Source organism: Notechis scutatus, chromosome Z (assembly GCF_049901735.1).
Source record: "Notechis scutatus isolate UNSWTSFEM ecotype Mainland chromosome Z, rNotScu1.2, whole genome shotgun sequence".
Classification (NCBI taxonomy): domain Eukaryota; kingdom Metazoa; phylum Chordata; class Lepidosauria; order Squamata; family Elapidae; genus Notechis; species Notechis scutatus.
The window spans coordinates 43,818,527-43,831,445 of record NC_142025.1 but is presented as its reverse complement, the minus strand read 5'-3'; the positions used below and the strand labels follow the sequence as shown (position 1 = coordinate 43,831,445).

At 37.5% G+C, this 12,919-nt stretch overlaps 1 long non-coding RNA gene across 1 annotated transcript in view; it reads right to left on the bottom strand.

The window, feature by feature from the left end:
* Positions 1 to 9,640: 9,640 nt before the first annotated feature.
* Positions 9,641 to 12,919, bottom strand: part of LOC148128834 (uncharacterized) — a 48,473-nt gene continuing 45,194 nt past the window's right edge. Inside the window, exon 4 of the long non-coding RNA XR_015746138.1 lies at positions 9,641 to 9,836. This is a non-coding gene — a long non-coding RNA (uncharacterized LOC148128834). The remainder of the gene's footprint in view (positions 9,837 to 12,919) is intronic.

Sequence of the window (12,919 nt, the reverse complement as noted above, 5' to 3'; positions counted from 1 at the left end):
TTGCCCTCGCAGTTTCGCTATGATTATTACTATTTTTTTGCCCTCGCGAGGCCTTCTGGGTAACGTAGTTTCCCCGTAGTACTCCCGGAGATTTCGGGATAATGTAGTTTTATAAGCCTACTGACTTTCTGCGCATCAAGGGCTGGTTAGAAAGTTCGGGGATGAAGTCGAGAATCATAAATGCTTCTTCTTTTTTTAAAACGAGGACCAACGCTGTCACTTTTATATGTGGAAGAGAAAGCGGACAATCGGATAAAGGCAGATCCCAAGAGGGGAACCATCATTTTGTTTCCTTCCTTCTGCAGCTTTTCTGGCTAGACAATAGCTGGCAGGAGAAGGAAGGCTGAGAGCCCCTTTCAGTGGCAGCAGCATCTTCGAGCCGGGCAGGACACCCAAAGAGAGTCAACAAAGCTGACAAAAGTGGCGCTGATGCCCTTCTCTCTTTCACCCAAGGTCCCATAAGGAGATGGAAACATTTACAGGTAGTCCTCGATTTACAACAGTTCATTTAATAACTGTTCAAAGTTCCAACGGCACAGAAAAAAAGTAACTTAGGCTGTTTTTCACACACATTTACAACTCTTGCAGCATCTCCATGTTCATATGATCAAAATTCAGACAATCGGCAACTGACTCATATTTAAGACAGTTGCTGTGTCCTGGGGTCATGTGATCAGTTTTTGTGACCTGACAAGTAAAATCAATGGGGAAGCCAGATTCACTTAATTGCTTTACTAATTTAACAGCTGTAGTGATTCACAACCACGGTGGCAAGAAAGGCCATAAAATGGGGCAAAATTCACTGAACAAATGTTTCACCGAGCAACAGAAATGTTGGGCTCAGTTGTGGTTATGAGTCGAGGACAACCCATAGTATTGTATGAAATTTTAAAAGAATCTTTAAAAAACAGATGAGACAAATGGGCATCCAAGGAAATGACTGGGCAGGCCTGTGGTACCATTAGTTGATATCTGCAGCAAATTGCAGTGATAATGCATGATGTGATTACTCAAGTGTTGCAATTATATAGTTGCATCAGAATGCCTGACACGATTATAATTGCTATGATCACCACCTCTTCCCACTATAGATGCCTGGCTTATATCTTGCTGCCAAACTCAAATCTAGGCCTAATTTGTAAAGGACAAATATGGGAAATGACAATTTTAATTCTTTCTGAAAAGAAATAACCCCTTCTGACTAGGACATCTACAAGACATTCTACCCAGGCAACATACTGTTCAACTGAAGATGGAATTATTATATTTAAAAAAAATCAAAATCAAAAAAAAAAGGAGAAGACAACCTATTCTTTCATAAAATAATCGCATAGAACAGGGGTGTCAATCTCATGTCGTCAATGGTGGCGTCACATGAGGTATCACAGCTTTTTCCCCCTTTGCTAAACGGGGTGTGGGCGTGGCCAACATGTGATGCATCCAGCTAAAGGGTCACAAGTTTGACATCCCTGGCATAGAATTTATAGAATAGGCTTAACCATCATTTGGACAAAGGGGACAATCATTAAACATGCAGGTAATAATCATAGAAATTTAATCTTTTTATTTAAAGTTTAGTACCCCTTTAAAATGACACATGTGGCTTTTGAATGAGAGGTTTCCTCGAGTATGGTTTTTGACCTCAGAATAGTTTTATTCCTCTTCCTATCATGATTTCTACCAAAACGTTAGGAAGAGAAATATGTTATTCTACTGAAGATGTTGCAGGAGGAAAGTCATGTTAGTCTGATGGCAAAAAAGAGACTAGCATCTTTTCCAACTATCAATGTTAGCATTTTAAAAAGCTTCTGGTTTTTAATTAAACTTGTTTATTGGAAAAGGTGCTACCCAAGATAAGTCCTAAGTTTTTGCGCTTTCACCATTTTTACTTTCTGTAGAAGCAACAAAAATATAATGTGTTCACACAGAATGGGTAGTGAAGTGGACTGGGAAGGAGAGCAGTTCTAGCTATTTCTCTCCCTTATGGAGGAATTTCATATTTTGGAAGGGAGGAGCAGCGGTGTACATCCAGGGAAAAAAAATGTATTTCTGTATTGTTTGACTCCATCTGCCAGTTTTTTTCAATAAAGCTACAACGTGAAAAATCTTTTTAAAATTAAATTGGATGGTACACATGTAGTCTACCATGAATCTTCACCAATAATAGTTTGCTTTTATCTAACTATCATTTAAATAAAAATATTATTAAAGGAATTGTAAAATTCTTAAACTTTGAGGAGCCAAGCTAGAAAAACCTGAACAATCCTGGAGTATGTAGGAAGTTTAATTTTAGTGTCATGTATTATGTTAAGCCACAGTTTGTTTAAATTATAGTTTATTGAAAAGTGACATTGGTAAAATTCAGAAACAAGGTAAAGCTGTATAAATAGCCATCGATAAACAATAATTAGCCATGATTATATAATATGCTAAGCCAAACACAGACAAACTCTAACAAGATGGCAGTCTTTGTCTTGTGTAGTAAACACCATCTCTCTGAATGGCTATTGTTAAGTTATATTCTTAAAAGAAATAATATTGGTATCATTCTTTTCTCTGATTTATTAAAGCAATAATTTAGGTTCAATTGGGGATTTTAACATAAGAATAGTGGATTCTACCAATCAGCTGATATCATGCATATGATTGTTGGAAGAAATGTCTATCTATGTTCAGTTCTAAGTGTGAAGAAAGACACTGGAAACATGGAGACTGCTTGGAAGGATGGTTTAATAGTGAACAGCAGAACCATATGGGGTTTGAAGCCCTGGGCAAAATTGAGCACATGGGTGAGAGAGGGAGACAGATTTATACTCTTTGTTGGGCCTTGAACTTGCTTCGTGTTCCTGTGGCAAGAAATATATTCTGATTGGTTGTCAGACTCCCATGAGGCCATGCAGGGATGACTTTCTAGGTTGTCTTTGTTAATAACCTTTAATGGATCTAGCCAAAATTAACTTTAAAAAATGTTTATGGTCAGAGTAATTCTTTTATTGTAGAAATGTAAACTTACATTATGTCTACGTTCTCTCTTAGGTACATCATTCTTCCAGGGGAGAGACGAGAGAGAGGTTCAAAAACCAAAAGTAAGTACTTTTTATACCTGGTGGGAAGAGAATGTGCAGTGATGCATCATGGAACTTGTATGCTTAACATGGCAATATCAATGTTTTCTTATGTAATAAAGCAGTTTGACATTTTACCTTAACAGTCTTGAGTCCTAGGCTTGGTTGAATCTTGCTGGGTGTTGTAATCTTCCCAGTTGTCATGTGGTGAGATGGGTAGAGGGCTAATCCTATCATGTCCTAGGGCCATGTCTTGATCCCATTACCCTGGAGCTGAAGTGAGCTGCTTTGTCTTTAAAAATATATTTCTCCTTTTCTCATCCAGTGAAAAATAATATTCTGCCTTTTTAATATTTCCTAGAATATTTAATTCTTCTAGGAGAGGGGTGGGTGCTAACTTTCTACATGATATTATGGCATATATTGAACATTTATGTCTTCCATAGAATAAAGCACAGCAGTAAGTGTATGCATGTATTGTTCTTTTTCCAGATCCCAGAGTACCACAGCCTATATTTTTTCTAAGTCTTCTCTCCTTGATAGATTTGCTTGGCATCATTACATACCAAGCTACCAAGCTGTTATTGTGGCTTTTTACATCTTTGAATCTAAATTTGCAGTTGGCTTGGTTTTTGAATCAGGAATTGCTTTCCCCTGGCTTCCCTCCTTCCCTTAAAGATGGTTTCCTCTTAAGGGTGATCCGTCACTTTAATGAGTTAATATCTTACAGGGATTTTGTGAGCACAATCTGCTGCATCAGCCACATAAAAGAAAGTGTTCACCCTTGTGAAAGAAGCACTTAGTGTTTCCAAGAGCAAGTAAGGCAAGTTTGGCTCTCCAGCTATTCATTCAACACTTGACAGCCATATGAATAGACTCTAGTCATTGCAAATGTGTAAATTGGTTGGCCATTGGAACCAGAATAACATTTGAATGCCTGCTGGGCTGCTCTTCACTTAGGTGAAATTGACCTTGTGGCAGTAGAATCTTTCAGATGTTGAAAGCTGTCCTAATGTTAGTGGTATTGAAGTTTTCTACTATATTCGATAGGATTTCCCTTTTTTGTGCACAATGGATGTGTCACTTTTTAAGGCATTCTAATTGTCCTCCATTTCAAACAAGAAAATGCACATGGGAAGCATGCACAGAATTACATGTATTTTTCAACGGTTTAAATTTTAAGCATCATTTGCAGATCTTGGCAAATCTGTTCTATGTTCTTTTTCAGAATGATCTGCAGCTTCCCCAGAATTGAGCTTTTGCCCAGATTCTCATTTTGCTTTTTTCAGGCACTATATTTCAACTTGGCATATCTTATGTTTAAAAAGAAAAAAAAAGAGAAGACAGCTTTTTTTTTTTTTTTGCTCTCTTAAATCTGCCTTCAGAAGAACATTACAGATAGTCCCAAAGGACTTCTTTCTTGATGTGAACACCTAAAGCTTATGGCTGGATTCTCATCTCTCATCTCTTTGGTCCTAGCAAATCTTTTGCCACTTTCCCCCCATTTTTGGTTCCTAGGATTTGAGGGTTCCAGGAAACAATATGCTAAGACACTGAGATCACTGGAGAGGAAGGATAAAATTATAGCATTTTTCCTCCTGGGTGATTAGTGTACATAGTTACTTTCAAATCTGGAGGAAAACTGTTCAAGATTTTATTGCTATTACCTGGGAACTTGTGGCTGAATTACAAAAGCAATGTGATGTTGAGAGGTGGTGGTGGATGTTCTAAGGCCTAAACAAGGGTGAAGGTATATGTGATTTTGTAGGACTAGCTTGCCCATCAATATTAGTAGCATATATTATTTATTTCAAAATGCACAAAATAGGGTTTGCTTCAAAAGTACAGGGAAACAGATTAACAGAGTTGCAAGGGATCTTGTAGGTCTTCTAGTCCAACTCCCCACCCAAGCCCTACACCATTTCTGACGAATGGCAGTCCAATCTCTTCTTGAAAGCTTCCAGCGATGAAGCTCCCACAACTTCCAAAGGCAAGCTGTTCCATTGGTTGATTGTTCTCACTGTCAGAAAATTTCTCCTTATTGAATCTCTCCTTGGTCAGTTTCCATCCATTATTCCTTGTCTGGCCTTTGGTTGCTTTGAAAAATAGCAACCTTTCTGTGGCAGCCCCTCAAATATTGGAAGACCGCTATCATGTCTCCCCTGGTCCTTCTCTTTACTAGACTAGCCAAGCCCAGTTCCTGCAAACGTTCGTTGTATGTTTTAGCCTCCAGTCCCTTAATCATCCTGGTTGCTCTTCTTTGCACTTTTTCTAAAGTCTCAACATCTTTTTTACAGTATGGTGACCAAAACTGGATGCAGTATTCTAGGTGTGGCCTTGCTAAGGTTTATAGAGTAGTATTAGTACATCACTTGATCTTAATTGTATCCCTCTGTTAATGCAACTTTGATGCAACTACAAGGTTCTATTAATTATTCATTTTGGTTAGATCCAGAGGTGGTATTCAGCTGGTTCTGACCGGTTCTGGAGAACCGGTAGTGGAAATTTTGAGTAGTTTGGAGAACTAGCAAATACCACCTCTGACTGGAGATTTTACAGTAACCTTCCCCTGCCATGCCCACCAAGCCACACCCATAGAAACATTAGTAAAAAAATTTGAATCCCACCATTGGTTAGATCTGATTTGAATCTACATAATATTGAGGTTTGGGTTATGTTTATCATTTACTCTAGAGTTGACTAACTGCTGGGGTTTTTATTTTCTTGATGGGATTAGATCAGTGTTTTTCAAGTTTGGAACTCTATAATGCATGGATTTCAGCTTCCAGAATCTCCCAACTGGATGGGGAATTCTGGGAACTGAAATCCATACTCTTAAAGTTCATGTTTGAGGAACACTGGGTTAAATTAAACATGCCATATCTGGTAGGTGTCATGGCCTGATAATGTCAGCATCACATAGTTTTGTTATTTACTTTGATGACATGACTGATTAAAGAAACAGATAAGCCCACATTATCAGTTAATATTCACTACTAGTAGTCCCAATGAAGTGAATATAAACTGAAGTTATAAATTGCAATTTCAGAGAAAAGGATTGATATGGAGCCATTACATTTATTTCTTTCCCCAGCTAAGATAGAATAACTCATTCAGGTATGAAGAACTGTATGAATGCCCTTATTCACAGTTTACCATTGCCTCTTTTTCTGGGCAAGTGAGAACACGTCCAAAGAAATCAGTAAGTTGTGGCATGCCAATACCTTATTCTCCAAGAATGCATGTAGAATCTAAGAATTATCTTTGTCGTAATTAAAAATGATGGAAATTGGCATACTCCTTTGCAGTAAGCCACCATCCCATTTAACCTGATTTTTTTTCCAGACTAAGTTAACTTTAGAAAAAATTAATCAAATGGTCAAAACATATTGGCTCTCTGCAGATTTGTACCAAATCAACAAAGATTTAATAAGCAAAAATATTCCACAGTGCTCCCATTCTTTACCCATTTTTTCCCTTTGGCATGACTCCATAAAACTCTATTGTTCTCATAATAGTAGTTGCCACCAGTCTTAAAAGTGCTTTTTTTCTTCAAAAGGTAACTGGAATGTTTTTTCCTACCAATCTTGGAATGGCATCAACTCTGACACTCAGACCTAATATTGTATTGTTATAATACCTTGTATGATAAATATAATGAATCCCATGAGTTCAGATCCTGGCCTGGAGATACTGAAAGGAAGAAAGCTGATTTTTTTCCCCCCAGCACATGAATGTTAGAGGCTCTGTAGCTATTTGGTAAAAGAATAGTAATCAACTGTCTGGTGATTACAGCATTTGAAGAGAAAGTTTTGTGTTCCAGGCATATTTTTCTAGCTGCATATCCTTGTTTAATTTAATTTTTAATTCCTTTAATTTATTTATTTATTTATTTATTTGATTTGCCAATTGTTTACAAGATAATAAGTATAAGTGTATACATAGTTGTGAATACATGAAATGGGTACATATAAGAAAAATAAAAGAATAAGAGAAACGATAGGACAGGGACGGTAGGCACGATGGTGTGCTTATGCACACCCCCTACAGACCTCTTAGGAAAGGGGTGAGGTCAATAGTAGACAGTCTAAGGTTAAAGTTTTTGGGGTTTGGGGAAGAGACTACAGAGTCGGGTAGAGTATTCCAGACATTGACCACTCTATTGCTGAAGTCGTATTTCCTGCAATCAAGTTTGGTGCGGTTTACTTTGAGTTTGTATCTATTGTGTGCTCTTGTGTTGTTATGGTTGAAGCTGAAGTATTCATTGACAGGTAGGACATTGCAATGTATGATTTTATATACCATGCTTAAGTCAGACCGAAGACGGCGTAATTCAAGGTTTTCTAGTTTTAGAATTTCAAGTCTGGTGGCATAAGGTATTCTACAACGAGTAGAAGAGTGGAGAACTCTTCTTGTGAAATATTTCTGGACTTTCTCAATTGTGCTAATATCAGATACGTAATGTGGGTTCCAGACTGATGAACTGTATTCGAGTATTGGTCTAGCAAATGTTTTGTATGCTCTGGTTAGTAGTGTGATATTACCAGAGAAAAAGCTACGTAGGATTAGGTTAACAACTCTTAATGCCTTTTTGGCTATGTAGTTGCAGTGGGCTCTAGCACTTAGATCATTAGAGGTGAGTATTCCAAGGTCCTTTACAGAGCTTGGGTCATCAACAAGGTCTTGACTATTCAGCTTGTATTTTATTTTCTGATTTTTTTGCCAATATGTAAGACAGAGCATTTATTTGTTGAGATTTGAAGTTGCCATTTGTTTGACCATTCAGATACATAGTCAAGATCTTTTTGTAGGGTAGCAGTATTGTCTGTGGTATTGAACAGCTTTACATCATCAGCGAAGAGAACGCAATTGCTCTTAATATGAGTCACAGAGGTCGTTTATGTAGAGTATGAAGAGAGTTGGTCCTAGAACACTGCCCTGGGGGGACACCACTATTGACAGGTACTGGATTTGATAGGACGCTCCCGATTTTGACCATTTGTTGTCTGTTTGACAGGAATGCTTCTGTCCAGTTATTCAGTTGTCCAGAGATACCATAGGATTTTATTTTTAGGAGTAGTTTGTCGTGTACCACTGAATCAAAGGCTTTACAGAAGTCTATGTAGATTGCGTCTTTTCAAGGAATTAAAATTGAAAGTAAGGATGTTCGTGAGAGTTAAGACAAGTTAAGAACACAGGCAGTTAAATATATGAAAAAAAAATTGCTCAGCTATGGATTCTCCAACCAAATGAAGAAAACCTTTATTCATTTAATGTTTAAAATTTCAGTTGCTATTATAAATATAAGAAATGAACCAGCAAGTAGAATTGGCAATCGAACATGTACCTGATTTAAACAGACAGATTCTACTTTTCCTATCTCAGTAATGAAGTGGAGGTTGAAATGGAATGGCATGAAGGGGGGGGGGGGGAAACCTGTCTCTGTGTGTAGTTGTTTTGGCATGCAGTGCCCTGGAGTGATGTTCTGAGTAGAGGAGTTGAAATAGTATGTCCAGGATGTGAAGGGTGTGTAAATATTTTCTCAACCCTCCTTCTGACCCGTGCAATGTACAGGTGATCAATGGAAGGCAGGGCTGGCTGCTATTGGTTTTTTTCTGGAGTCCTAACTATCAGTTGAAGTCTGTACCTGTCCAGTTTGTTGCTATACCAAACTAGACATAGATAGAAGTACAAATGACAGACTCAATAAATTCCTGTGTAGATCAACAGGTCCAGGGGCAGTCTGAACTTTCTAAGTTGATACAGGAATAACATTCTTTATTATGCCTTTTTAATGATTGTTCTCATGTTCGATGTCCATATATATAATATAATTAACATTTGTGACTACGTACAAATAGAAGTGACAGAATGTGACAATGGGGAGTATTCCCAGGATCCTCTAGTCCATTATTTCCTGTTTCCACCCTTTCCCTACAGACATTCAACATTCTGTAACTGATATGCTTGCCTGTAGTGCTACTAGTGGGAATATTGGGCCTTGGTAATTTTTCCATTAAATTTTCTTGTATTTAAAATTCAAAATTTACACATTGTAAGTTTACTTAAAGAGACTGACCCTTTTGTTCCTTATTCATGCAAGTTGTATGAATTGAGACAGTTGGTATAGCATGGTTTATGGCTAAGGATGTCGGGCAAATCCAGTCAGTTGTTCTTTTTTAATAAATCATGGTTAAGCAAAGTATGTATAAATAAAATCAATCTATCCACCATGGATATATGTGCTCTGAGATTCATAGGAAGATATATACAATCATTCCATGCCTACCAGCATTTTGCCTAACTCCTTTTCCCATAATGGAAACAATATCTTTACGTTCTCACTTCAGTGTTCTGTAACCTGATGGTTGCTCAATCTCAGGCAATTGTTGATCCATACAACAACCCCTGGTTAAAGGAATGTGTGGTTTAGCCCAATGCCTGATCCCAATACAAATTATTACTATTTTCTCATATTAACCTCCAATATTCATTTTTGCAGAAGTGATGGTCACATCACATACGGATCAGAACAGAAGCTTTATAATACGTAAAGTAAATATATCATTCTCTTGTTCCCAGCCAGATGGCTCACTTTTGTCCCAACTGTAGCTGCCGAGAACTTATCAACTGCATTTCCATTCAAGGTAGCGTGTGCTTCAAAAATGAGATATGACTAAATGTGAATAATCACAGCTAAATCACTTTAAAACAATTTTCAACCATTACATGACAGTAGGACACAGTGGTATTTCTTCCTGAATGATGGATCTGTAGGAATCAAGGCACATTATTACATTATTCAGTCTTGAACTGATCTGCAGTCCATTCTTATATGCACTTTTGGAAAATCCTCACAGTATTCAGTGGGACGTATTCCATGTTCACCGCTAACATCTGTTTCTCATTGTGATGATACCAGACCAGATTGATGGAATAAACACATCACTGTGAAAGCTCTGCTCTTTCATACTTACATCACAATGCTTGTATTGATATGTGAGGGCTAGAATTCATGTCACAACTTTACAACATATGTTTTATCAATTGTCTACCCACCATTTCCCCTGCTGACTCCTATGAAATATAATGATGGAGGAAATATACATGAGCAAAGAATCATACCCAGTCAATTGTGACATAAAACTCATATAAACTGAGAATGCCAGCATAGTGAACAATTGTTTTGGCTTCAAAAAAATCCCCACAGTCATTTTTGTTTTTTATTTTTACTGTTTCACATTTCTTTTAACTGCTTGTAAACTTCCCAGAGTCATATATATGAGATGGTGCCATCAAGTCATTTTCAACTTCTAGTAATCACATAAATAAATTTTCTTCATGATGGTCAATCCCCAACTTGCTCTTTCACATTTCTCAATGGGAAGGAAGGAAGGGAGGGAGGGAGGAATGAAGGAAGGAAGGACCATGCAGTGCTGTTTATATGCCCTTAAAGATAAATCCCCCTTATTTGTAAGTTGTTTGAGATAGTAAATTAGTCTTAAGGAATTGACTAATTGAATAAGTTTGACTATGCACATTTCATGACTATCGAAAGACAATTCAGGACAGCTATAGCTCTGAGGAGGAAACACAAGTTTTTTTACTTCAGATAATGTTGCTGTTCTTGACACAGTTCTATTTCATTGTCTTGGCACCTATGGCCAGTAAAGCCAAGAGATTCTTTTAGGATTCAGATGCAACTGAAGTTTATTTGTTATGAGATTTATAGTACAGAGAGAAGCACAATAGGAAGCACATGCCTGTTCTCCTGCCAGAGGATCTAGCCAGTACAGTGGAACATAGCACCTTCACACTGGGCAGCAATTGAAGCCTCCAAAAGTCCAATTGTCTTTCATTGCCTTTTATAACTTAGCCCCCATTTTGTTCTGACCATAAGCTTGTCCCTGGGCCAAGTGCCAAGGTCATCCTTATGGGAGTGTGTCTAGATCTTTGCAGGTACACATATTAGGGAGCTCTGTAGCCAGTTACTAAGCAAAAGATTCATCTGCATAATTTTCATTTTTCTGCATTGGGAGAAATCTTAAGAAAAAAAGAGATGTGGGAAAAGCAGGAGGGTACTTTCAACCTTTCATATGAGGTGAAACATCTGGCATCCCCACTTGTATACTTTTGCCCAGTCTTCCAAACTCCAATTGCTAATAGCTATCTGATCTTCTGTTTTCTTTTCTGAATCTTTGGAAGAAATGCTAATTCGATAGGTCCATCTAATTTTATTGACAGTTTCCAATAATTCTCTGACATGTTTGGGGTATTGTTCCCAGTCTTATTCACAGTGTCATTTCAAAAGGAGGCGTATAGATTATATCTTTATTACTGGGTTATTTTTATAAATAACAAATACAGAATTAAAATCATCTTTATTTGCTATGCAACATTAGCTTTTTCATATTAATTTTCTGCCATTTAACTCACCTCCATGTTTAGGTTGCAATCCTGTGCATCTTTACAAGCACAGTCTAACTTAGTAAGCATGCATAGGATGTTTCATACTCTGATGTACCATAAATTACCTGCTAGCATGTATAGCTCAGAAATCAAAAAATCTATCATATTTCCACTCTACCTTCTATCTAATTGCAATTGCTAAATCTTGATGGAATGTTTGGTTAGAGACAAGACAAACCATATCAAACTCTTAACAAACGCACAAATGCCCTCCCCCTTAAACTAGTGCAATGGGGCAAAATAACTTTGACCTCAATTGCTCTTTAATGGAGAGTTCTAGTCAATTACATCGGTATTGTTAGAAAAAGATTTGAAAACAGAATTATTTAGTGTAAATGAAAATTTTCTTTGAAGTTAGAAAAATTAAATGCATCATCCTTATTTTATCCTTATAACATTCTGCAATAAATGGTATATGAAGCATTTTCAACTTGATCACATTTTTCTTCTTAGCCACATTTCTTAAAAAGTATATTACAGTAATGCTACAGGATTTCTTTTGCAACATTATTCAGTGTATTAAAAGCTTGCTTAGACTTGTTTTACCTCGGAAGGTAGATGCACAGCACTGTCTTTAAGAAAAATGTCCAAGATCTAGCCAATCTGATATTTGCTGGCAGAATCAATACTAAATCCAAGCTCATCTCAGTGAGGAATGTACACTTGAATTTCCAATTGTATTTAGTAGTTGGAATCAGCTAAAGGCTATCTTCAGCTAGCTTGATTTCCTGCTAGATGTGAGCAAATCAGCATTTCCTTGCCTTGACTTTCACCATTCCTGCTGATAGATTTCAGCTTTGTGCTGATGTACCTCTCTATCAGTGGATTTTGGAGTCAGCTGGCAGATTTTAGAGTCTGCTGCCTCTTGGTGAGCAGAAATGATTTGGGCCTTATATGAAACTAAACATATGAAGAACAATTACAAGAACTGGGCATGGCTCGTCTAGTGAAGAGAAGGACCAGGGAAGACATGATTGCAGTCTTCCAATATTTGAGGAGCTACCAGAGAGAGGAAGGGGTCAAGATATTTTTCAAAGCAACTGAAGGCCAGAAAAGGAATAATGGATGGAAAATGAACAAAGAGAAATTCAACTTGGGAATAATGAATATGTTTCTAACATTGAGAATAATCAACCAATGGAACACCTTTGGAAGTTGTGGGAGCTTCATCACTGGAGGCTTTCAAGAAGAGACTGGACTGCCATTTGTCGGAATTGGTGTAGGGTCTCCTGCTTGGGTGGAGGGTTGGACTAGATGACCTACAAGGTCCCTTCCCACTCTGTTAATCTGGACCCTACTGGTTTAATTGAAATTGGACCATAAGAGAGACACAGGAACAGTCTATGAAGGTGGGTGAGTTGCCAAAGTACACTCAGCTTGTTGGA